Source organism: Pleurodeles waltl, chromosome 10 (assembly GCF_031143425.1).
Source record: "Pleurodeles waltl isolate 20211129_DDA chromosome 10, aPleWal1.hap1.20221129, whole genome shotgun sequence".
NCBI lineage: Eukaryota > Metazoa > Chordata > Amphibia > Caudata > Salamandridae > Pleurodeles > Pleurodeles waltl.
Window position 1 is genome coordinate 96,334,888 of NC_090449.1, and position 24,318 is coordinate 96,359,205.

Below are 24,318 nucleotides of genomic sequence, written 5' to 3' on the forward strand. Positions count from 1 at the left end.
TTACAGTGACTGCCACCAAGCTGCAGGAGTGGTTGCCAACATGAAAAGAAAATGTCACTCCAGCCGAACAAGCCTGAATCAATCAACTAATCCTACATCTGGTCCGTTTGTCCACTGTGTTACTTTATTGTCTAACCCATGATGATAGCAGTGTAACCAAGTAACAATGTCCACATCAAGTGATCGTCATAAAACTCAAAAATCTTAATTCCTATGAACAGGACATTCTGCCCCATGAGATACATTCACAATAACTTTAGAAAACTCAGTATCTGGTGTTGATGGAAATGCATCTGCTGATTTAACCAACATTAGCACTGGGGTGACAGTGCTGACTGCAGGATGGAACTATCACTCCAACAATGATTGTTAGGGACGTTTCATGTTTCGAGCCCAGTGCTGACGAAACACACTAACCATTTAGACCCTCATTATGGGTAACCTAATACGTCTGACTTAGACAGAAACTGCTGTGCCTCAACATTGGCTAAGGGCCTGATTATGAGTGTGGCAGTCTGAGGACCGCCACACTCATGCTGACTGTTGGACCGCTGCAACTTTGGCAGTCCGACCAGCCAATCACAAGCCTGATGGGCAGACCCGCCAGGGGACCGCTGCCCACTACGGGAGCATTGTTCCTGGCACAATGGCTGCGGTAGGGCTTGTAACCAGCCAGGGCGGTGCTAAACTCAACGCTGCCTGACTAATTACAACCCCTCTTTCTGCCAGCCTTTTCATGGCAGGGACTGCACCATGAAAAGGCTGGCCGAAAGGCAGTGCGGGGCCAAAGGCGGCAGTGCAGGTGCCCCCTGCCCAGCACCCTCTGTGCGCATTCCAAGGGGGCTGGAGTGTTAGGAAATTGGCCTTCGGTCCCTTAGAGGAGCCGAGACCAAAATCCTAAGGAAAGCGTATTACAATGTTCCTGCTGGTCTGCCTGGCGGGAATATTTTAATACGATTATGGGGAACATCACCGCTATGGAGGTTGGGTCCTCCCTGTGAGTTTGGCGGTCCCCTGCTTGACTGCTAAATTCATAATGAGGCCCTAAGTACTGTAATTATTTAAGTTTGCACCATATTTGTTTATGCTAAATGAGTGGAAAAGTCAAGCACTTTGGGAAATTCTCTATATGTTATTGCTGCCTAATGGGGCCGGCTGTGACTGTCAATATCTATAATAGAAAGTTGGAGGACAAAACTGAGTATCTGTATCATGTGTTGTTTTCTTAATTCATACGTGTTCATAGGATCAACAGTTTTGAATTTGTGCAGAATTGTTTTTATTCATTATAGCTGAACAAGGTTCCAAAATGTGAACCAAAATGTATACAGAACATATAGCACTTGTTTCACCCCTTCCCCGTGCCCAGGCCTGGGGCTTTCTCAAGGCAGAGATTCAGCAGAAAACGAATAAAATCATATAAAGCAATAGCTCACAAAGCTCCCTAGAAGGGTAATCAACAATCAAATGTGGTTTGCCGCCACAAAGTTACAAAGTGGTCCCAAAAGAAGTCTATGTATTCGTTTTGGTTAACGTTTTGGAACCTTGCTCAACTATAAGGAATACAATGTATTCCACACAAATTCAGAATTATTGATCCAATGAACATGTATGAATTGCAAAAACAACGCATGATGTAGCTACTGTATTGTCCTTTAACTTTCTATGGACTAAATTTTAATGGGTAAGGGGTTTCCCATTTCTGAGGATAACTGAGCACTCTGATTCAACCCATTCATCCAGGACGGCCAACTTCTGGGACATTCACCCCCTCTTTCCTTCACACTATCTATAATATTGGCATACCTTACCCGTGATACACAAATGGTTCCATGGGTTCATAATCTTCCTCTGTTTTTTTTTTAACAGTTACTTATAATTGAGCAATAAATATCTTGAATAAGGGACAAATGTAACTCTGTAAAATAGACTGATTGATTTATTAAATAATCTCTTGAATAATTCACTGATAACTTGTGATTGTCTGCACAGTTATCCACAGCTATTTAAATATTGTGCTATCTGCTGGTGTGCTTCACAAATGATTAGCTGAGTAAGAGGTAACTGAGAATATATGTATGCGCTTTTAAAGGTAGACCCCTCTGCTGTGATGCTATGCAGAGGTTAGGGGAGTGACTAACGTGTTCACTTATGTGAAATGGGGTGATGGAGTTTTGTGACATGTCACTGTCAACTTGCACACAGGAATACACAGGGTATTTGTTTAACATGGATATAACAAGAAAGCCAAAAGGATTGTAGAGGGCTAAACGCAAAGATACTGTCATGAGCAATTGGAAGGTCGCTGCTTCTGAGAGAGGAAGTAAATTTACTAATTTGTGATGTAGTTTTCTATAAAGAGTCTTTTTCCGCTCTTGCCTACATTATATAGGTACTGTTACTCCAAGGCTTGGCTGGGGTAGATTTTTTAGCCTGTTATGTCAGCAGTACTACTTTGCAGACAGACATCTCCAGCTGATTGTACACAGTAAACTGAACAAACCTTGTGTATGGTGATGCAGTTTGATTGCAACAGACCTGCGGTGGATAAGAAGCCGGCGTGTAGAGGTAAAATGGTTGGACGAACGCCTGTCACAATATTGTGCAGCACTGATATCACTGTAGGAGCAGCATCCAGCGATAGTGACAACAATGACGCCAGTATACCTCCTTACTCACAGAGACACTGCAGGGACCGGAGTCCCCAGTGAGAATTTGTTTACAGGTGAGTTGGTTACTAGGATGAAAGAAACGGAAGACAGATTGCAGCAATGAGGAAATGGAAAAATACATTTTATCTTTACAAAGAAATGGCAGTTGTTAAAACAAATGGCATAGAGGCGGGGAACTCAAAAGATGCCAGCTTTATGGTTCAGAGATTTCCAATTTGAGGTCAGATGATGTTTACGAGTCAGTGTGGTTCAAATGTAAGTTTGTCCGGCATTTGTTGAAACGAAAGAAATATGTAGAAATTAAAATATTTAAATTTGAAAGCAAGCATGATACAAACAGGCTGGCAAAAACACTAGCAGATATGCTTAAATGTTTTTGAATATTTGCTGTCATCAATTGCATAGTTGTTTACATAGGTGTACAATTCCTAAGCAAGTCAAGAACTCAAGTGTGTGCGTAATTCAAACATTTACACGATTTCTCTTGTTTCACTTGTGAATATTCCCAGGTGTGTATCAGGGGCGTGGTCAGGTAATTGCCATTCAAATGAAGCTTTGTGGGAGTTTATGGACGTCCATTTGAGCTTTTCCGCAATTACATACTTCTTTAAGTTATAGCTGTAAGGTCCATAAGTTACTGATTTAGAAAATACTCGTCAGTTACTCCACGTTTCATGTATTAATTAAGAAGGAAAACACATTTCTGAAGATTGTTAAAAAAAAATATGTCAAAGTCCTAAATCAGAACAGGAGTATTTTACTTTATTCTTAGCAAATGCAAACTTACGGCTAGGAAAACCGACAAAGACTTTTTTTTCAGTAAGTCCGCTACAATTAAGACTTTTCCTCATGAAAAAGTAAAGTTGCCTCGTTTATGAAGAGAAATTTTAGATAAATGCCAATCCGTCACCAACGCAAAAAAATAGCAAACTGTTGATCATATTCACCAAAACAATTTTGAGCACATCAAGTAGTACTCCACTAATACTACTCTACGTTCTCACAAATACTATTGAGTAACCTCTAGGTGGAGATCTCCGCTTATGCCTGTCGGATCTCGTATTTGGGGAGTTCACTGGCATTAGTCTGAAGAGTAGCCCTGGGTGGAGTGAACGGAGTCTGGCTTTGCGGAATTCCGCAGAGTTGCGAAAAAAAACTCTGCAGAGTTCTGCAAAGCTGGCTAGCTCTGCGGAGTCCTCCTGAATGCGCCCATCTCCGAAGCCCTAAGCACGGTCTGGCTTGGTCAGCCAGGCTTGACCCTGCTTACCACTTCTGAGATGGGCGCATTCAGGAGGGCCATAGGCAGAGAAAGCTGCTGTTTCAGGCCTGTTGTGCACCAGCCTGCCCCGTGTGCACACGGGACAGGCCGGTGCACAAGAGGCCTGAAACATCAGCTTTGTTTCGCTGCCTACAGCCCTGGCCTGAATTCAGGCCAAGGCGATAGGCAGCTAAAGCTGCCAGGGGTGTTGTGCACCAGCCTGCCCCTTGTGTACTGCGCAAGGGGCAGGCTGGTGCACAAGAGGCCCCAAACTGTAGTTTTTACTGCATTCGGCATCAAACCTGAGTTCAGGCCAGTGACGTAGGTAGCGAAAGCTCAGTTTCAGTCCTTGTTTGGACACCAGTGTGCACAAAAAACTACAAAACAAAGAAAGAGACAAGGACAATAAGGAGAGGAGGACCCCAGGGAAGACCCAGGGAAGAGGGGTCCTCCTCTCCTTATTGTCTGACGGCGACGACAGGTCCCCACCAGCGGCTGCCTCCTCCTCTGCTCCGATGTGCGCTGCAGCCCAGTTATGGGCTGCAAAGCGCAAGTGCAGACTGTCTGCGCTTGCACTGTGCAGCCCATACTGGGCTGCAATATGCACACGGTGAGCTCTGCTCTGCTGGCGGGACTAGTGGAATTGTTTGGATAACTCAGTGCTGAAAACAGAGCTCAGAGTTCCAAAAACTCAGTTAGCTCTGCCAGCAGAGCGGAGCTCCCTGCACACCCCTAGTGAAGAGCACTCCATGAAGATGCATACATTTCATGTGTAAAGGTTGGTAGGGCAAAGGGGTAGGTAAAAAAATAGGAAATATAGATTACTAAATGGTAGGATCTAAGGGAAATCCAACGAGTTGTTGGACTCCCCTAAACATGGGGAAATTGTCTTACCCTTGATTGGCATATTTAATTTACTGATAAGTTCCTTGTAGAGTGACATACCATGTACCCAGGGCCTGTAAATTAAATGCTACTGGTGGGCTTGCAACATTTATTGTTACACCCACTTAAAAACCCCTTAAAACATGCCCTAGACCTGTCATTGCAGGCTGAATGCAGTTTTAAACTGCCAATTAGATGCGGAAATATAACCCCTTGCCAAGCCTTAAACTCTCCTTTTATTACATATAAGCCAACACTAAGTTAGGCATTAGGTAGCTCATAGAGTGTATTGTAATTCAAAGGATGGGCATGTAATTTTAAGTTTTACATGTCCTGGTATTGAAAAACTGAAAAACTCCAAAATGTGTTTTTCACTACTGTTCGGCCTACCTGTCCCATTGGCTAACACTGGGTTGCCTTATCACATTTAATAAGTGCTAACTATTGATTGCAAACAGGTGTGTCTTTCATATTTGATGTCTATGAAATTTTAATTAAAATCTTCTTTAATTAGTACATTTAGATTTTAAATTACAGTTTTTAAAATGCCACTTTTAGAAAGTTGACATTTACCTTTCTGTGCTTTTTGGTGCCTGCAGCCTGTCCTAGATCACATGAGTGGGTGTAGTTGGCATTTGGACTTTGTTAATTCCTTTCAGACAGTCACACAACAGAGGGATTAGGCACGCCTGAATGGGCAATCAACTGGTAGGATGGGGGCAGAGATGGGCACAGCCCCACTTGCAACTCAATAGGCTATGCTCTGCCTTTACGCAAGGGACCTCTCATCGCTGCTTTGTTCCTGCAGATAGCTTGGAGCCAGGACAGTGCAGTCAGGAAACATCAAGCACTTCAAAGTGATTTTTCCCGAAAAAACATCTCCTCCACAAGAGTAGGTTTGACTGTCCCGTAAAAAAAGGGGACACTCAGACCCACTCTTCAGTTACCTTTCTGGACCTGTGGAAGGATTCTAAGAGGACTGCCTTCTCTTTGGCTTGTTGTGTACTCCATAAGATTGCTTTGCTACACATGGAAGGAGGCCTTTGGTCCATAGAGCATGCTTTGAACGCTCAGAGGCCTGCCCTACTGTTGAGCTCTGCATCATCATTTGAACCCAGGACTACACGAGTGACTCCAAGGGAAAGTTGGCTGGCCTCCTGTTCAGGCCCACTGGGGAAGAAAAGGCTCCAACCATCTTGAACCATCACCTGGACCCAGCCTGAGTGAGTCCTAATCCCCTAAGGAGTGCCCCTCCAGTCTTGGACTGTTGGTGGTCATGCTAGGTGGGCCCAGATAGCTGAAATCAAAAACATCATAGAAATGTTTTGGCAAACGACTGCTCTGAGAAATGAGAGAAGACCAGGACCACCCTGATCGTCTATCTGCTCAAGGTGCAACACAAGTCGGCCTACATTTGCCGCAGCTCTCACTGTGTTCATCTCCGCGGTAGCAAGTCCTGTTCAGCATCTTTCGCATATCCATGGAAGCATTCATTTCCAGATACTGCTTCTCGTCTGAGGTTACCTCTGACATTATAGCAGACTGGAAGTAGTAGCTGGCTTCACCTACAAGTACACTTCAAGGCCATCTCTGCCTCTTTAAAAATAGTGGCTACACTCTATTTCCTACCACCGGATCTTTCAAAATGGTCAGTGGTGACAGTGTTGCATCTTACGGACAAGCCACTTCTGCTGCTTGCACCAGGTGTTGAAATTCATCATTAGCCAAGTGCAACAGTTTATTTCCCTGCCGCACTAGATGGTATCCAGCTTCTGCTTTTGCTCCCAATTCAGGGAAACGTCTCTTGTAGCTTGGTGTACCTCTGTAGCTTTAATAGAAGATCATCTTTATGATCCATGGAGTTCACTTTTTTTCCTTGGTACAATAGAGAGTAGGTCCAATACTTTCAGGCTCTTTTCATGTCACAGACAGCGGGATCAGTCCTCATTTGATCTTCCTTAGGCCCTGGAGTGTCCTAAAATGGGGGTGACTGGAGGTACTACAGTTATGGCTTACACTAACTAGTAGGTGGGAATGGCTCCTAGACACAGCTTAACCAATACCCTAATCACCTTGGGCATTTTCAAGATGGCTGAAGTCTTCAACCGCACTAAACCGGCGCTCAGAGGACTGAAGGTGTGTGTGGGAAGTGTGCTATGGTAATCGTAGTGTCATCCCACATTAAACACTAAAATCTAGTTTGGTGCAGCCACTGCATCAACAATAAATTCACAGCAGACATTTGATAGAATATAGTAGGGTTTCCAACAACCAAGTGGATACACAAGAATATTATGGCTCCCTGTCTTGACCTTTGAAGTGTACCCCAAATGTTATCTTTAAAAACCCAGCAGATTTTTTGAGCAGGATTTGACACTGTAATGTCAAAATGAGTGCCACTGTGATTGGAGCATGCCTGGTTGGGAGGAAAAATGATGGGCCCTGACCACAGTTCAGCTAAAATTTGCCTGTGATACAGAAAGCCACTTTGAAGTGTTATATTTAAAATCTAACCAGGCCTATCAAACAGGGCTTGACATTCAAGCAGGATTTGACACTGGACTGTGCAAAAATGATGCTCACATTGGCATGGCCTAACTAGAAATTTCGTAGGACGTTCTTCGCTAGCTTTCTGTGTCCTTGTGGCTGTTCCAGTGAAACCCATAGCACCTGAGCTGAAGCTAGCACTCGAACGCTGCAGGGGGTCTTCACTATGATCCCCTGAGCATTTGGGTGGATCCATTTTAGCATGCCACTGTGGCCCTGGCAGTCAAACAGCGGGTGCTTTCTTCTGCCTAGTCTCTATTGTGCTGCCATCTTGAAGAGACTGGGATGCACTCCACAACCCACAGCAGCATGAACCCAGGGCTATCCTGTGACAAGAGGTCAGAGCAACTCTGGGATGAGCCTCCTGCCTGGTAGGGAGACCTGCGCAATCACAATCTGGTGTTTTCACCACAGAACATGGGACCCGGCAGCACTGCTGACATTGAGTGTATAGTAGGGAACTATAAAATAGAAGAACGCAGTGCTGATACCCACAGGGACAGCGCGTCTCAGTGCTACTTCTGCAAACTGATGTGGGCCCTAATCACTCTCCCCATATGCCCTGCTTCGCTGCTTCACTGGGGGCATTTGGAGAGCTGCTAGCCCATGACCTTCCCCACTTCCACGGACTGAATAAGAAGTCTGGAGCACCCAGTGACATCCCAAGAACTACTGAAACGGCCCACAGCGTGTTTGAATTTAGCATTGGGTGCAGGGACTGAATCAGTGCTTCCTGAAATTGTAACCTGCACATTTTGCCATTCCAGAGTAGCATACTGTGGGTTGTGGGTCGGGAGGCAGGAGAGGCCCTACTGCTGACATCAAATACGTCCAGATGGACTGTCCCTGACACAGTCTCATCAGGCTCCCCTGAGGCCTACCACTTAAAAGTGCACACTACTCCAGACGATTAAGGGGGATGACGATGCTCCCCCGCTAGTCCTTGATAGAGCATATCAGGTCGCCTCCACCCCAGGTCCTCAGACATTTTGACACATGTCCGCTTCTTTACTGAAAGGAAGCTATCCTATGAACCTCAAGGAAACAAGCAGATCTGGTGTATAGAGGTCACAGTATCCCTCTATATTAAGACCTCTCTCCCTTCACCCTATGCTATAGGTGGCAGTTTAAACCTTTCCTAGACAAACTGCAGGAACAGGAAACCTGCTACCAATGGGGACACCTGTTTGCGGTGCTCTTCCCCTGGAAAGGCAAGAGGCATTATCTGCACTCTCTGGTGGAAGCAAAACAGCTGCTGGGGCTCCATGCAGATCTCAGAGAAAGAGATACTTCCCCAGCTCGCAGACCCTTCAGGGATGAACTGAAACCAGTATGCACAGTTAAAACCCTCCACCCAGATAAATGTCAGGCCGAGCCATCATCACTGGAGACAAAGTGGGATATTATTCACCATCTTCAAAACATGGGGAAGGTTGTCTCCCCAGGCCCTTCCTGTAACTGTGATGGCACTCTTGCATCTGGGTGCACCTGTCTTTCACTGATGGTGCTACTGTCTTGTCCACTCTTCTGGCACCTACAGGGACCTCCCACAATTGAATTTGGATCATGCCTGATGGGCAACCCCCATGCTACACAGCTCAGGAGAGTAGCTCTTCTAGCGGGATACAGGCATGGTCGTGCCAGTTTCTGCAGGAAGTAGACAAACTTGAAACGTCAGAGATCTCTGATAGCTCTATCTCTGACCAGGCTCACATCATGCTAACATAGTCTTACACTCTTTCTCCTTTTTGAGGTTTCCTGCACTGGTGCCTACCCCTCCACGATTTCTCTGGGATCCAGTAGATGTTGAAGAGGTCCGTAAAGGGATCACAGAATATTTCACTCCTTGCCAGATACACCACTCCATATGCTGTGGGATGGGATTAAGGCAACTATTCAAGGGTTGATCTCTTCTATAGTGATAGCAAGAGTGATGGAGATCTGGCTGATGGAATCAAACTTGAAAGCGGAGATCAAGTCCCTGGAACAACAGAATAAGGCAAGACCCACCCACTGTAATAAGAGACAACTGCACATTTTGCATGGCCAATTATGGGCTCATAGAACAAATAGGGATGAACACTTCCTCCTGGCACTTTAACAGAGATATTACGAGGGCAGTAACAAAGTGGGTGCATTACTGGTTCTTAGAATGTGCCAGGCACAGGCGAAGGCACACATCGCAAATCTACGAACCTGAACTGAGGGATGGGCAATCATGGAACAAGATAAATAGCTGGCATTCCAAGAATCTTACCAGACCCTACATAACAGTGAAGATGTCCCAACAACTCTAGAAGAGAGTTATCTGGCTGCTTGCGAATGGGAACTCCTCACTCAACAGCACACTGAGAACCTCGACATGCTGATCAAGGAGATCAGCAGCGGAATTCGGTACCTCCCCATCTGCAAAATGCCAGGGCCGGATGGACTTCCAGTCAACTTTTATAGGTTGCTCCTTCCTAAATTACAAGACCACTTGGTGCTCCTGTTTTACTCTTTCATATCAGACACAGGACTCACGCCCTCCATGGAAGAGGCGGAGATAACCCTCATACCCAAACCAGGTAAAGACCTGATGCTTTGTGCATCTTATCCTCTATCACCCTCTTGAATACGTATGCTAAGGTATTGGCTACCAGAATCGTATGCTACCTCCTGAGCCTTGTTGATCCTGATCAAGTGGGCTTCATTCGTAAAAGACAGGAAGTGAACAACGTCCATCGCATATCTCTCCTCGTTTTGATATATCACCAATATAATATTCTGACAGGCCTTCTTTCACTTGATGCGGAAAAGGCCTTTGATAGTCTGAACTGGTCTTTTCTCCAAGTGTTCTTATGTGAAATAGGCATAGAACCAGGCATTATCACTAAAATCAGGGCTTCATATGTTACTCCTATGGCTGCAATCAATACAATGGGGAAAAACACTCCCTCTAGCAATCGACAGATTCAGTTTGTTGATCCACTAGCTATTACAGTCTGTCAAACAGCTGAAATAGTGGACATCTTCTTTGGAAGCAGGTCACATAAAATCAGTATGTTCGAAGATGACCTCTTTCACAGCCTGATGTCTCCCTTCCAGCAGTGGTCACTTGCTTGAACGCTATTGGGACTGTTTCAGGTTTTAAGATTAATATGTCCAAATTGAGAACACTGAATCTGACCACCCCTAAACATGATTTCCCTGCCTTACAAAAGCAGGCATCATTTTCATGGTCTTCAGACATGATCAGGTATCTGACATTTCCATGGTCTTCAGGCACAATCAGGTATCTGGGCCTTAATCTTACTCCCACACTCACTTCCTAGACACATGCAAATCAGCCTTCCCTTCGCTGCTCTATCCTGGATGACCTCCGGAGATGGAAACCCCTTAAAATCTCATGGTCAGGTGGGGTCAACGTTCTAAAGATGAAGGTCCTTCCGTGAGCCCTCTACCTCTTCCAAACTACCTACCATAATCCCACAAGAAGTCATCACCCATTTACAACACAATATCCACACTTTCACCTGAAAAGAGAAAAAGCCCAGGATATTCAACGCTCTAAAGATGCTATCTTGAGAAAGGGTCGGCCTGGCCTGCACCAACCTTCTCTGATTACTACTGGACTGCCCATCTGCATTACATCTCTGACTGGTTAGTGAGAGAAAGCGAGAAACACTGGTTTTATCTGGATAGAGCAGCAGCATCTAGGTCACTGTGGGACTTAGTCTGGTTACCCAAGTATGCCTGACTCATAGCACATACATCACTACCCCCACCAAAACAGTGCTTGACATATGGGACAAATTGGCACTTAAGAGGCTACTTACTACCTGCTCTTCTCTCAATACCACTATTGCAAACAACCTTGACTGTACCCCAGTGCCAGCACTCTACTCTGTCCACAGCTGGTGAGACAGGGACTGTAGGATTGTACAAGATCCTTTTACTGGGACCTCCATAAAAATGAACAGGGTAAAAAAATAATACATCTCCTGGAGACAGCCAGATTACAATATTGTCAGCTGCGACATTGGACACTGCACCCTTCTGTTTACCCAAACATTGTTCGACCATATACCCCTTTTGAGAAACTAGTGAGGGAGTATGATGGCTCAGAAGGGTTCATCTCCCACACATATAGAACCCTCCAGTGCTCAACAACCCCCCCACACCCACTTATACCAGAACCTCTGGCATAGAGAGCATATCACCTAAACAATGGGAGACACTGTGGCTGAACATACTCAAAACATATCACAGCTTCTCACTCAGGGAAACAGCATACAAACTTATATTTCATTGGCACTATTCGTCGCCAAGTCTCTCCACCATATACCCTGGTGCATCCTCTCTTTGTTGGCGTTGTGGACTGGAAAAAGGAAATGCCTATCATATATGGTTGTCCTACAGCCTCATCACCACCTACAGGAAAGAGATTCTGAGTCACATTTAGGCCACTGTAGGGTTCCCACTCCCTGCAACATGCGTTACTGTCATTCTTGGTGTCTGCCCATTAGCCCTAGAAGCAGTGACCACTGTTGACTGGAAGCTTATTAATTACATGCTTCTGGCTGCACAGCAGCTTGTGACACTGACATGGAAGAAGCCAACCACCCCTCCATGGCCCAAAGGGAAGCCACATTTTAGTCGGTATGGTGCCCCCATGGACAATACCTCACCCATAAAAAATTAATTTGGTCTAACCCACCACCTATAGATCACTCCAACTTTTCACCTGACCCATCCATTGGAGCCTGCCTTGCCACACAGGATCCTATTTCCTCACAATAAAGAAGCTTGTGCTATACTTCATCACATCATTGACCCAATAGCCTCTTATGTTTATACTTACCTTGACCTGTATTTCATATCATATGTTTTGTTTGTACTTTCTAGCATTCCTAATCCCTCCCTCTTTTGTTTTTTTTGTTCATCTTCTTCTTTCTTCTGCTTTGTATAGTAATTTGTTGCATCATGGTTGATCGTGTACCATTTCACGTTAACACTGGCCATTGGTAACTTGCTGTACCTTGCTCATACAGTCAATTTAGCCCACCACAGGTTTATGGTAATTCCTATGGACTTCCTCGATAGCCAGGCATAATGTGAGGGGGCCTGAATCTCCCGCATGCCTACTGCACACAGTACAGTAGCTTCTCCCCTGCAGGGCGAGCCTAATGCAGCACCGCCGAAGGAGATTGCGAAGCAGTGAATCCCTTCTATGCAGGTCTACAATCATACCCCTCAGGTCATTTCCAAGTCTCTGGGTCCAGCAGTAAGTCCAGCCGCCTGCAATGCACAGGCCAGCTATAAGGATCATATAGGTCCAATACCCCAGAAACGCTACATTCATTACTTAGGGCCCGCACTGGTGATTATGGTATGCCTGGGGCAAGCTTGGCAGGCTCTGTGGTCTCCCAAGAACATATGTTGTCTGTAGCAGCAGCTCTGATCTCAGGAAGTCTCCTCCCACCTAGATTCATGAATCGACAATTGCAGCTACATCACAAGATTTCAGCTTCTTACGGGAGGTGGAGCTGACGTTGTCTGGGGCCTCCTTGTTACCTTGGGTGCCTTTGGTTACCTGGCAATGTCACTATGCCGCAGGGCCTCTCTCTGCGCTGCAGTGGCCCTTCTGCTTGCAGACTGCAGTGCAGGGGAGGTAAGCACAAAGCACAAAGTGCTGTAGGCACGTGGTATGACAATTACTGGGGAAAGCGCTCAGGTCATGCTGATCCCCTCTTGAGCAGTTGAGATACTCAACATGCGCTATCAGGTAATAAGGCACCCTTCCATGTACTAGCGTGCTAGAAGGTGACAAATGGAGCGCTCTCCATGTGCAGGGTGCAAAAGAGGTCAGGAGTAGTAGATAATGTTCACCCAGATCTGGGGCTCCTGAGAGGACACTTGGGAGTCATGAAGTAGCAGGCAGGTCAGCACAATGAAGCAATTTGGCTATATGGTGGTTCCCCTGGAGGCCCAGCAGTGCCTAGCACAACCAAAGTCATGGAGTAGATGGCAGCAGGGCAAAAATCAGAAAGGCAATCTATTGAGTCCTTTATGCTACCCAGCAGGTAGCAAGCAGCCGGACAACAGCAGAAGATCAGTCCCGATGAGCACTTTGTCCAGTGCAGCAGTCCTTCTGATAGAGGTTAAGTCCCAGTTCCAAAAGTGCTCTGAAAATAAGGGGTCAGAGCCCCTGTACCTTTACTCAAAATGCTTTTGATGTAAGGGGTGATGGCAAAGGTACCCTTTCAAGTGTAACACAACCCCTTTCAACCCAGCCCTGGCTCCAGACATTAGTGAGGGGTAAATCAGCCCTTTGTGTGAGAGCAGTACACAGCCTATTGACATGTAAGGTGTGAACAAAGCTCCCTCTCCCAGCCCAGGAAGATTATCGGTATGCAGATAGATGCAGATGCCGCTCATGTCACACCCAGCCCTTCCTATGTTGTGGCTTTCTAGAAAGCATGTGCAAAGTCACTCTGCACTAGACATGGATTGGAGTCAGGATGCAAAACACTAAAGTTATAAGCACAGAGAAACGCCTACTTTCTTAAAGTGTCATTTCTAAAATAGTAAGTTAAATTCCAGCTACACCAGTAAGAATGATTTTTCACTACCACTCCAAACATACCAAACATGCCCACCCTAATCCTTTCAGTTCAGAAATTACCACTTAAAATATATAAGGGAATTCCCAATGCTAACCTATGAGAGAAGCAACCCTTACAGTAGTGAAAAATGAAATAGGCTGTTCTTCAAAACCAGGACATGTAAAACATAGAAGTACTACCTTTTACAAACACTGCCCCTGCCCACAGTGCTATCAAGGGCCTACCTTAAGGGTGACTTAGGTGTACTAAAAGGGGAGTCTGTATGATGGTTGGCCTTTTGTGACCAGTCAATAATTGCTTTGATGTGGTCCACTCAGGCCCAAACACTGTGGTACAGCTAAAGACATCAATCTGTTATAGGAACTTTAGCTTTCACACAGTCTACAACAATGTAAACTCCTAACATGAATCAATCACTCCATCTAGATGATGGTAGACACCCATGCAACTTCAAAATGCTGAAGAATCTGACGGTAGCGTCTTCCTAAGGTAAAGTATGGCAAAAAGTAAAAAAGTTAATTTAACAAAAAACAAATGTAAACATATTTTTATGTTAAATATTATTATAAATTAACTTTATATATTTATTTTAAGTATAGAATAAAAGGGAATATGCTACAGCACAATTAACTTAAGCTTGAATTAAATCTTTAATTAATTTAAATTAATTAAGTTTGATTAAAATAATTTTTTAAAGTTTCAAATTAAGAAATAATTTCACAATTAAAGTAAAAAAAGTTATTTTATTATGTGCTACTAATTATTAAAAAATTATGTGTATATATATATATATTTGCAAGTTAATTATATTTATTAAAATATAGGTGGTCATTACAACCCTGGCGGACGGTGTTAAAGCTGCGGAAATACCGCAAACAGGCCGGCGGACATAAAAAGGGAATCACGACCCTGGCGGAAACCGCCAACAAAGACAGCCACTTTAACACATCGCCCGCCACGGCGGTACAGACAAACAGCGCGGCGGTCACCGCCAAAAGACAGGCGGGAGACAATGTACCGCCCACACTATTATGACAGGCCAATCCGCCACCTTTTCCGGGGCGGATTCTCCGTGTATAAAAACACAGCGGAAACAGCTTTTGCTATGGGAAAACGCTCACCTTAACACACTCCACGAGGAACGACGACTCCATGGAGCCGGAACTCCAAATCCTACCTGCCTTTGTCTTTCTGCTCCTCTACGACCAACAGCGACGTAGGCACAGAAGATACCGGTGAGTACTGCATCTACGACACGGGGGATGCAAAAGTTAGGGGGACACCCACCAAACACCCCCACCCGCGCATATCACAACATACACACCAATGCAGTCAAAAATATCACATTAACAACCCACAATCCCCCAGGAAGAATGCTAAGACAAAGCGAATTGCGGTCAAACATTGTAATGTGCCAATATACATGTCATACAAAAAAATACTGATATATCTCGAAATCTGTCATATTTAAATATACAATACAAGAAGTAGTGCAGATATGTACACAACAACGTCCGTGCACCAACAGTCCAAAAATGCATGGGCGAAGCCCACAACAGATACCTGACCAAAATCCGAGAGAACACTGCTGGGGCATCAGATAGAAACACTACAGGCACCTCAGGGGGAAGGGAAGGGGGGACACCTCAGCCAGATGAATGCGAAGCCAGATCCACGACGGGGCTCCATGCCCATTGATGTATCCTGGGGAGTGCAAAGCCACAGTCTCACAAGTCTTTACAGTGGGTGGCTTGCCCACTGTTACATCCTGGGGAGTGCAAAGCCACAGTCTCTCAAGTCTTTACAGTGGGTGGGGTGCCCACTAGACCATCCTGGGGAAAGCAAAGCTACATTTTCACAAGTATTTGCAGTTCTCTACTGGTACTGGGTGGGACTGGTGCCCAGACAGGATGAGTCTCCCCGTGAAAGTTCATGTCCTGTCACTGTCCCAGCTGCACATGGGATAAGGATGCCTGATGTGGCGGACTATTCATAGCCACACGGTGTTTGCCTTGTTCAGCGGTCTTCAACATGGCAGTCTTTGCCCTGTTCAGCGGTCTTCACCATGGCGGTCTTGGCCCTGTTCAGCGGTGCTTTGACATGGCGGTCTTTGCCCTGTACAGCGATGCTTAGCCATGGCAGTCTTTGTCCTGTTCAGCGGTGCTTTGACATGGCGGTCTTTGCCCTGTTCAGCGATGCTTAGCCATGGCAGTCTTTGCCCTGTTCAGCGGTGCTCTGACATGGCGGTTCGGATACTGACATTGGTGTGTGGCATGACGATCTCCACACTGGACATTGGTGTGTGGCTTAAAGTTCCATCATTGCCCAGCGGGGCTGTGGGATCCTGGTCCCTCCTGGGCTGTGACTCCGGCGGTGGCGGTGGTCTCCTGACCAGTAACGATACTTGAGCCCTCCTCGGCTGTGACTCCGGCGGTGGCGGTGGTCTCCTGACCAGTAACGATACTTGAGCCCTCCTGGGCTGTGACTCTGGCGGTGGTCTCCTGACCAGTAACGATACTTGAGCCCTCCTGGGCTGTGACTCTGGCGGTGGTCTCCTGACCAGTAACGATACTTGAGCCCTCCTGGGCTGTGACTCTGGCGGTGGTCTCTGGACCAGTAACAATACTTGAGCCCTCCTGGGCTGTGACTCTGGCGGGGGTCTCCTGACCAGTAACGATACTTGAGCCCTCCTGGGCTGTGACTCTGGCGGTGGTCTCCTGACCAGTAACGACGGGGCTGGCGGTTGTGTCTCGACCGCCGGAAATGATGGCGCACTTCTCTGCCGTGACACTCACAACAGGCTGGGCAGACATCCTCGGGACCTTCCCCACCTTCTTTAGAGTTACAGCTGACTCACCAATCGCCTTCGATCCCATTTCAGTTGTTGTCCCACCAGGAGTCTTGACACGGTCCCGTCGTCCACTCTCCAATTTTGGAGCCTTTACAGGGGGTGGGCTGCCAGTGCCTTGGCTCCGGGTCCTACTGCCTGCCCTGGTGGACGTTGCACTCCAAAAACCTGGAACACGCACCACTGGCACTGGAGGCTTTTTGGCTGAGGCGCTACGACGGGACTGATGAACTGGAGGGAGGGGGGGTGGGGGCAAACAGGTCAATTTGACATAGGGACAGTTTCTGACGGACACTGGGATGGGTAGCTGGAGGGGGTCTGGGAGTGGAGGTAGAGGAGGTGGTTGTAGGAGGTGTCACTTTAGGTGTTTTGGGTGCAGGTGCAGGTACTGGAGGCTGTTGTGAGGTGGATGGATGTTGGGTGAGTGATTGCCGGTGTTTGTGTACTTTGGGAGGGGGAGTCACAGACACACTGGGAGAGGACACAGGGGACGTGTAAATGGCAGTGGAGGTGGTGAGTGCAGGTGAGCGGCATGGGGTGCTGGGTATCCTGGTGCGAGTCCTACTGCCTGTAGATGTGGTGCATGCAGGTGTGTGTGTAGACGAGGGAGGAGGGAGAAGAGGAGGAGGGGGACACAGTGGAGACAGAGGATGTTGCTGTGTCTGTATGGGTGTGATGCTTGTGTGAGTGCCTGTGGTGTGTGTGGTGCCTATGTTTGCTTGAGCTACTTTTGGGTGTTGACTTGTGTGCCTGCTGGTCTGTAGGTGTGCTTGGGATGGGCTGGGGTACAGGGGATTGGGTCTGGGTGGAGGAAGTTGGAGGGGGAGGCTGGACACAGGGACAATGGCTGCCATCAGTGCTGAGGCCAGAGATTGCAGGGTTCGCTGAAGGACAGCCTGACCAGAATGAATGCCTTCCAGGAATGCATTACCGTGTTGCAACTCTCGTTCTACACCCTGGATAGCATTCACAATGGTAGACTGCCCAACAGTGAGTGACCTGAGGAGGTCAATGGCCTCCTCACTGAGGGCAGCAGGGGTGACAGGGGCAGGGCCTGAGGTGCCTGGGGCGAAGGTGATGCCCACCCTCCTGGGTGAGCGGGCACGGGGCGAAGGCTGAGGGGCTGCTGGGAGCGCGGTGCTGGTAGGGGAGGTGGCGGCTGTACCTGTAGAAGTGGGGCGCACAGGTGGTGCCGCCACCACAGGGGAGCTCACATCGGCGGACGAGTCCGTGTCGCTGGTTGGTGATCCTGTGGCCGACGTGAAGCTCCCCTCGCCCTCCGTCCCACTGGTGCATTCAGAGTCTGTGGTGTGGCCCTCCATGGCCATGTGGTATGCAGCTCCCTCGTGCTCCGGTGCCACTGTACCTCCGCCTGATGATGCTGATGTACAAAAGGACAGGGAGAGCAGGAAAAGGGGGGGAGACAGAAGAAAGAGAGTTTTAGTGCATGGCATACCGCTACCGTTGGCGGACAAGACAGACGCAACAGCCCCATGCATTACGCCGTGCTCCTGACCTCTGCACATGCAATTTCTGGGATATGACCTACATGGCAATGGTAGAAATCTGCGCACATGGATGGCAAAGGGACAACTATACATCAACTTGCCTCTGTTCTGAGCTGGGGTAGAGTCCCACATGGCCTACATTACGAAGGGGCCTTGCCTACCTTACTCGCCCTGGCCTAGGGATACCCACAGCCCACCTCCCCCACCCAGACACCTCCACTGCACGCAAAGTCCACAGAATGAGGTTGTACTCACCCCCTTGTGTCTGCTGTGATGTCCTTAAGCGCCCATCCAACTCCGGGTAGGCCACCGCCAGGATCCGGAACATCAGGGGGGTCATGGTGCGTCGGGCACCCCTCCCACGTTGGGAGGCCATCCCCAGCTGAGCCTCTGCCGTCTTCTTGCTGCAGCGGCGAATGTCCTCCCATCTCTTACGGCAGTGGGTGCCCCGTCTCTGGTGGGCCCCCAGGGTCCGGACTTCCTTGGCGATGGCACGCCAAATGTCCCTCTTCTCGTGGGCGCTGACCTACATGACATGCACAAGGAAAGAGGAACAGTCATTACCTACTGCACCGTCAATGTGAGTGGGCCCCTCCCAACTCTGTCCATGTGGCCCATTCATCCCCATGCTTTTCTGTTGTAAGAACTGTGCCCCCTTCGCTCTCCCACCCAGCCCTGTCCACCCAGGCCTAGCCCATCCAACGTGCTCCCTGTGTACTAACCTGTTGGTCTGGAGGACCGTAGAGTAGCGTGTACTGGGGGAGGACCCCATCCACAAGTTTCTCCAACTCCTGTGCAGTGAAGGCAGGGGCCCTTTCCCCAGACGCAGCAGCCATCGTCGCTTCCAGACCGAGGTCACAGCAGCACTAGTAGTGTAGGTCCTCTCCTGTCAAAGGTCAGGTATCTAGTGAGTGAACAGATAGAAAATGGTGGTGACGTCCGCGGCGGTGACGTCCGCGGCGGGGCGCATCATCACCGCCAGCGCACCTGTTCATTGGCTCCTGGGACCCATAGGGTCCAATGTTAACCAATGCAGCATTGCGCCGCGGTCTACGAACGCCTACCGCGACGGTGTCCAACGCCAGCGCAGTTACCCCACCATTCCATTGTCCCAGTTTAGAGGTCAAGCAGCCACCATTTCAGGGGCCCACATGGCTTCATTTACTACTGCGTCACACATACCGAGGCCTACACTCAAAACTTTTCCCGGATGGGTTAATTGTCTGTTGTAGTCTTGTGTGTGACTGTGGGTACATACCTGAAGGAATGGTGACAGTTTCTTCGCTGTTGTCCTTCTTAGGCACCGTCAGTTGAGACATATTGGAAGATGGCGGAATCCGCCGGTGAACCGACCGCTGGTGGACCTGTTGACAATGGAAGAGAGACATTTGATCGAGACCTACCGGTTCGACCGTGCCACAATCCAGGAACTATGTACCCAGTTGGAGCCAGAGCTGATGTCACCAATCCGTCATCCGACAGGAATCCCCCCTGATGTGCAGGTGCTGTCAGTGCTCCATTTCCTTGCAAGTGGGTCATTTCAGACAACAGTGGCCATGGCATCAGGGATGTCCCAGCCTATGTTTTCCAACGTGTTGTCCAGAGTGTTGTCTGCCCTGCTGAAAAACGTAAGGAGATACATCATTTTCCCTGAGGTGGAGGATTTGCCTACAGTGAAAGGTGACTTCTATGCCCTTGGACATATCCCGAACGTCATAGGTGCCATTGATGGGACCCATGTAGCTCTGGTCCCCCCTCAGGAGTGAACAGGTGTACAGGAACAGGAAGAGTTATCATTCGATGAATGTCCAGATGGTCTGTTTGGCAGACCGGTACATCTTGCAGGTAAATGCAATGTTCCCTGGCTCTGTGCATGACGCCTACATCCTGCGGAATAGCAGCATCCCTGATATGATGGGTCAACTCCAGAGGCACAGTGTATGGCTATTAGGGGACTCCGGTTACCCCAAACTGTCATGGCTATTGACCCCAGTGAGGAATCCCAGGACCAGGGCAGAGGAACGCTACAATGAGGCACATGGGCGGACTAGGAGAGTTATCGAACGCACCTTCGGCCTCCTTAAGGCCAGGTTCAGGTGCCTCCATATGACAGGTGGGTCCCTATTCTACTCACCGAAGAAGGTGTGCGACATCATCATGGCCTGCTCCATGCTCCATAACTTGGCATTGCGACGCCAGGTGCCTTTTCTGCAGGAGGATGATCCAGATGACGGTGTTGTAGCAGCGGTGGAGCCTGTGGAGCCTGTGGACAGTGATGAGAAGGAAGCTGATGAAGAAGAAAACGACAACAGGGAGTCAGTCATACAGCAATTTTTCCAGTGAGACACAGGTGAGAACGTTTTCTGGTTTAACATTACATTAACTTTCACACGTCTACCTCTATCCTGTACCTACATTTCACTCACTATTTGTTAACTGAGTTGTCCCCTTCCATTTCAGTTTCACAAATGTGGTAACCTACGTGTCAACAGCTTGCACCCTTGAAAGGCTTGTGATGTGTGACATTGGTATGTTGGCCTTCCAATGGGTAACCATTTTTGACACTGTGATTGACAATACAAAGTTCAAATTCATTGACTGACTCCAGTTTTATCAGTGTTTTATTTAAGTGCATAAACATGAAGGGGGGTTGTGAAATGGGGATGGGTTATGGTGGAAGAATGTCCATGGCAGAGTCCAGTCTATTAGTCTCACAAGGACATTGCACATCTGGCCATTGGAAGTGGAGCTGGGGCAGTTCCGATTTAGACAGGGTAACAAAGTGGGACAGTGGGGGGACAATCAGGGTGCTCTTATTTCCTGGCGGGGGTCTTGCCATCTTGCTCTGTCCTGTTCCTGGATCTCAGGGACCGCTTTTGTGGTGGTTGTCCGTCTGCAGGGGGTGGGGTGCTGATGTGTTGGTCCTGTGGCGGGGCGTCCTGTCCACTAGCGCCGGCGGAGGTGGTGGGCATTTCATCGTCGTGGCTAGTGTCAGGGGCCCCTTGGAGTGCCACGGTGTCCCTCAAGGTCTTTGAAATGTCCGTCAGCACCCCTACGATGGTGCCCAGGGCGGAGCCGATGGGCCTGAGCTCCTCCCTGAACCCCAAATACTGCTCCTCCTGCAGACGCAGGGTCTCCTGCAACTTGTCCAGGACCGTTGCCATCGTCTCCTGGGAGTGGTGGTATGCTCCCATGATGGAGGAGAGGGCCTCGTTGAGAGTAGGTTCCCTTGGCCTGTCCTCCCTCTGTCGCACAGCAGCCCTCCCAGTTCCCCTGTGTTCCTGTGCCTCCATCCCCTGGACCGTGTGCCCACTACCACTGCCCCCAGGTCCCTGTTGTTGTTGGGGTGGTGGGTTAGCCTGGGTGCCCTGTAGTGGTGGACACACCGCTGATTGACCTGTCCTGGGTAGGGAGGTATGGGCCCGCTGGGTGGGTGCTGTGCTGGTGTTACCAGAGGTTGGAAGGTCAGTGTTGGGCTGTGGCTGGGCAAGGGGAACCGACTGTCCTGAGGCCCACGATGGTCTGGGCTGGTCATCAAGATCCAGTAGGGCAGAGCTGCTGTCGTCACTGTGGGCCTCTTCTGGGGGTGGAGTGGTGTTGTCTGGACCCTCTGGTGTGGTGACGGTCCTTCGGGTTCCTGCGGGGGTATAAGTACATGATTATTGCATGTGTGTGTTTCATGGTGTGCAATGGTTGGGTGTGCGTGTACACCAGGGCAGGCATTCCTGTGTGGGGGCTTGTGTGGTGATGGTTGGGGGGTGTTCTGGGTATGTGCAGTGGGCATGCTTTAGTGATGGGTATCCATGCGTCGTTGTGTCATGCAGGTCTTGGTGTTGGGATGGGTGGTTGGTGTTATGGGTACATTAGTGAGGAGTTAGGGTAATAGGGGAGGGTGTGAGGGTGGGGGTGTGTGATAGCCCCCAAGGCTCCTCACTAAGCCCAACGCTATTCAACGTCTACATGGCCCCCCTCGCACAACTGGCCCGCCAACCCACCCCAGCCAACCACGCACGAAATCTCGGCTTCATCCTCGACTCCGCCCTCACCATGTCCAAACAGGTCAACGCAGTCTCATCCTCCTGTTTTAACACCCTCCGTATGCTCCGCAGGATCTTCAAGTGGATTCCAACAGGAACCAGAAAGACGGTAACACAAGCCCTCGTCAGTAGCAGACTCGACTACGGCAACGCACTCTAAACAGGCATCCCAACAAAAGACATCAAACGACTCCAACGCATCCAGAACGCATCCGCCCGCCTGATCCTCAACATACCCCGCCGATGTCACATCTCCCCTCACCTGAGGGACCTCCACTGGCTCCCCGTGGACAAGAGAATCACCTTTAAACTCCTCACCCACGCACACAAGGCTCTACACGACACCGGACCCACCTACCTGAACACCAGACTCAACTTCTAAGTTCCCTCACGTCAACTACGCTCTGCCAACCTTGCCCTCGCCCCCCGAATCCAGCGCAAGACCTCTGGCGGCAGATCCTTCTCCTACCTCGCCGCCAAGACCTGGAACGCACTCCCAACCTCACTACGCCAAACCCAGGACCTCCTCACCTTCAGGAGACTCCTCAAGACATGGCCCTTTGAATGATAGCAGCACCACCCCCCCCCCCTAGCGCCTCGAAACCCTAACGGGTACATAGCACGCTTTATAAATTATTGATTGATTGATTGATTGATAGCATGCAGGTAAGGTGGGGGATATGATAGTTAAGATTTGACTTACCAGTGTCCGTTCCTCCAACGACTCCTGCGAGGCCCTCAGGATGCAAGATGGACAAGACTTGCTCCTACCATGTTGTTAGTTGTGGGGGAGGAGGTGGGGGTCCGCCGCCAGTCCGCTGAACCGCGATGTGGTGCCTGGATACTGTGGAACGCACCTTCCCCCGTAGGTCGTTCCACCTCTTCCTGATGTCCTCCCTATTTCTTGGATGCTGTCCCACAGCGTTGACCCTGTCGACTATTCTTTGCCATAGCTCCATCTTCCTGGCTATGGATGTGTGCTGTACCTGTGAGCCAAATAGCTGTGGCTCTACCCGTAGGATTTCCTCCACCATGACCCTGAGCTCCTCTTCGGAAAAGCGGGGGTGTCTTTGGCGTGCCATGGGGTGGTGTGTGTGATGTGTGCGGTGGTGTATGTGTTGATGGTTGTGGTGAGTGTAGTGGTATGTGGTGTTTTGTGCGTGGATGTTGTGTGGGTGATGGTGTAGTGTGCCTCTGTGTGATGGGGTTCTCTATTCTGTGCTGTCTCTCTCTGGCCTTCTCTCTAATTTCGGGTCATAGGGGTTTGTGGGTGATGTGGGTGTGTGTTTTATATTGAGTTGGGTGTGTGGGAGTGGTATGTGTATGTGTGTCAGGTGTGTGTATTTTGAATTGTCCAATGTGGCTGTGTTTTGTAAGAGTGTGTGTATTTTGAGCACGGCGGTGTGTACCGCCAATGGAATACCGCGGTTGCAAGACCGCCGCGTGGATTCGTGTGTCGTAATAGCATGGGCGTGTTTCTGTTGGCGTGGAGGTGGAGGATTTGTTTCCGCATGTTTATCGCTGACCTTTGGTGTGGCGGGATTGTGTTGGTGTCTGAATTTCGGCGGATTCCATGGTGTGTGTCATAATAGCTGTGGCGGTATTCCGTGGCCGCGGCGGTGTGTTGGCGGTCTTCTGCACGGCGGTAAGCGCCTTGTACCGCCAATGTTGTAATGACCCCCATAGCCTTGCAATATTTTTAAGTTCAAAAACATTGATAAATATTTTTTAAATTAAATAATGAAGGTTTTATTTTTACATTTTTTGTATTAAAAATAGTATTTATTTCTAGTAATATCAATTAAAAAACAATTTAATATTATTTCTTATGGGTTTCATTTTAAGTCCCTGCTTTTATTATTTTCTGTGGGAAGGAGTTGCAGGATAAGTGGTTAGCCATCTGTGATGCTGGACTTACTTCAGATCTGAGCTGAAGTAATTTACTACTGTTTTGG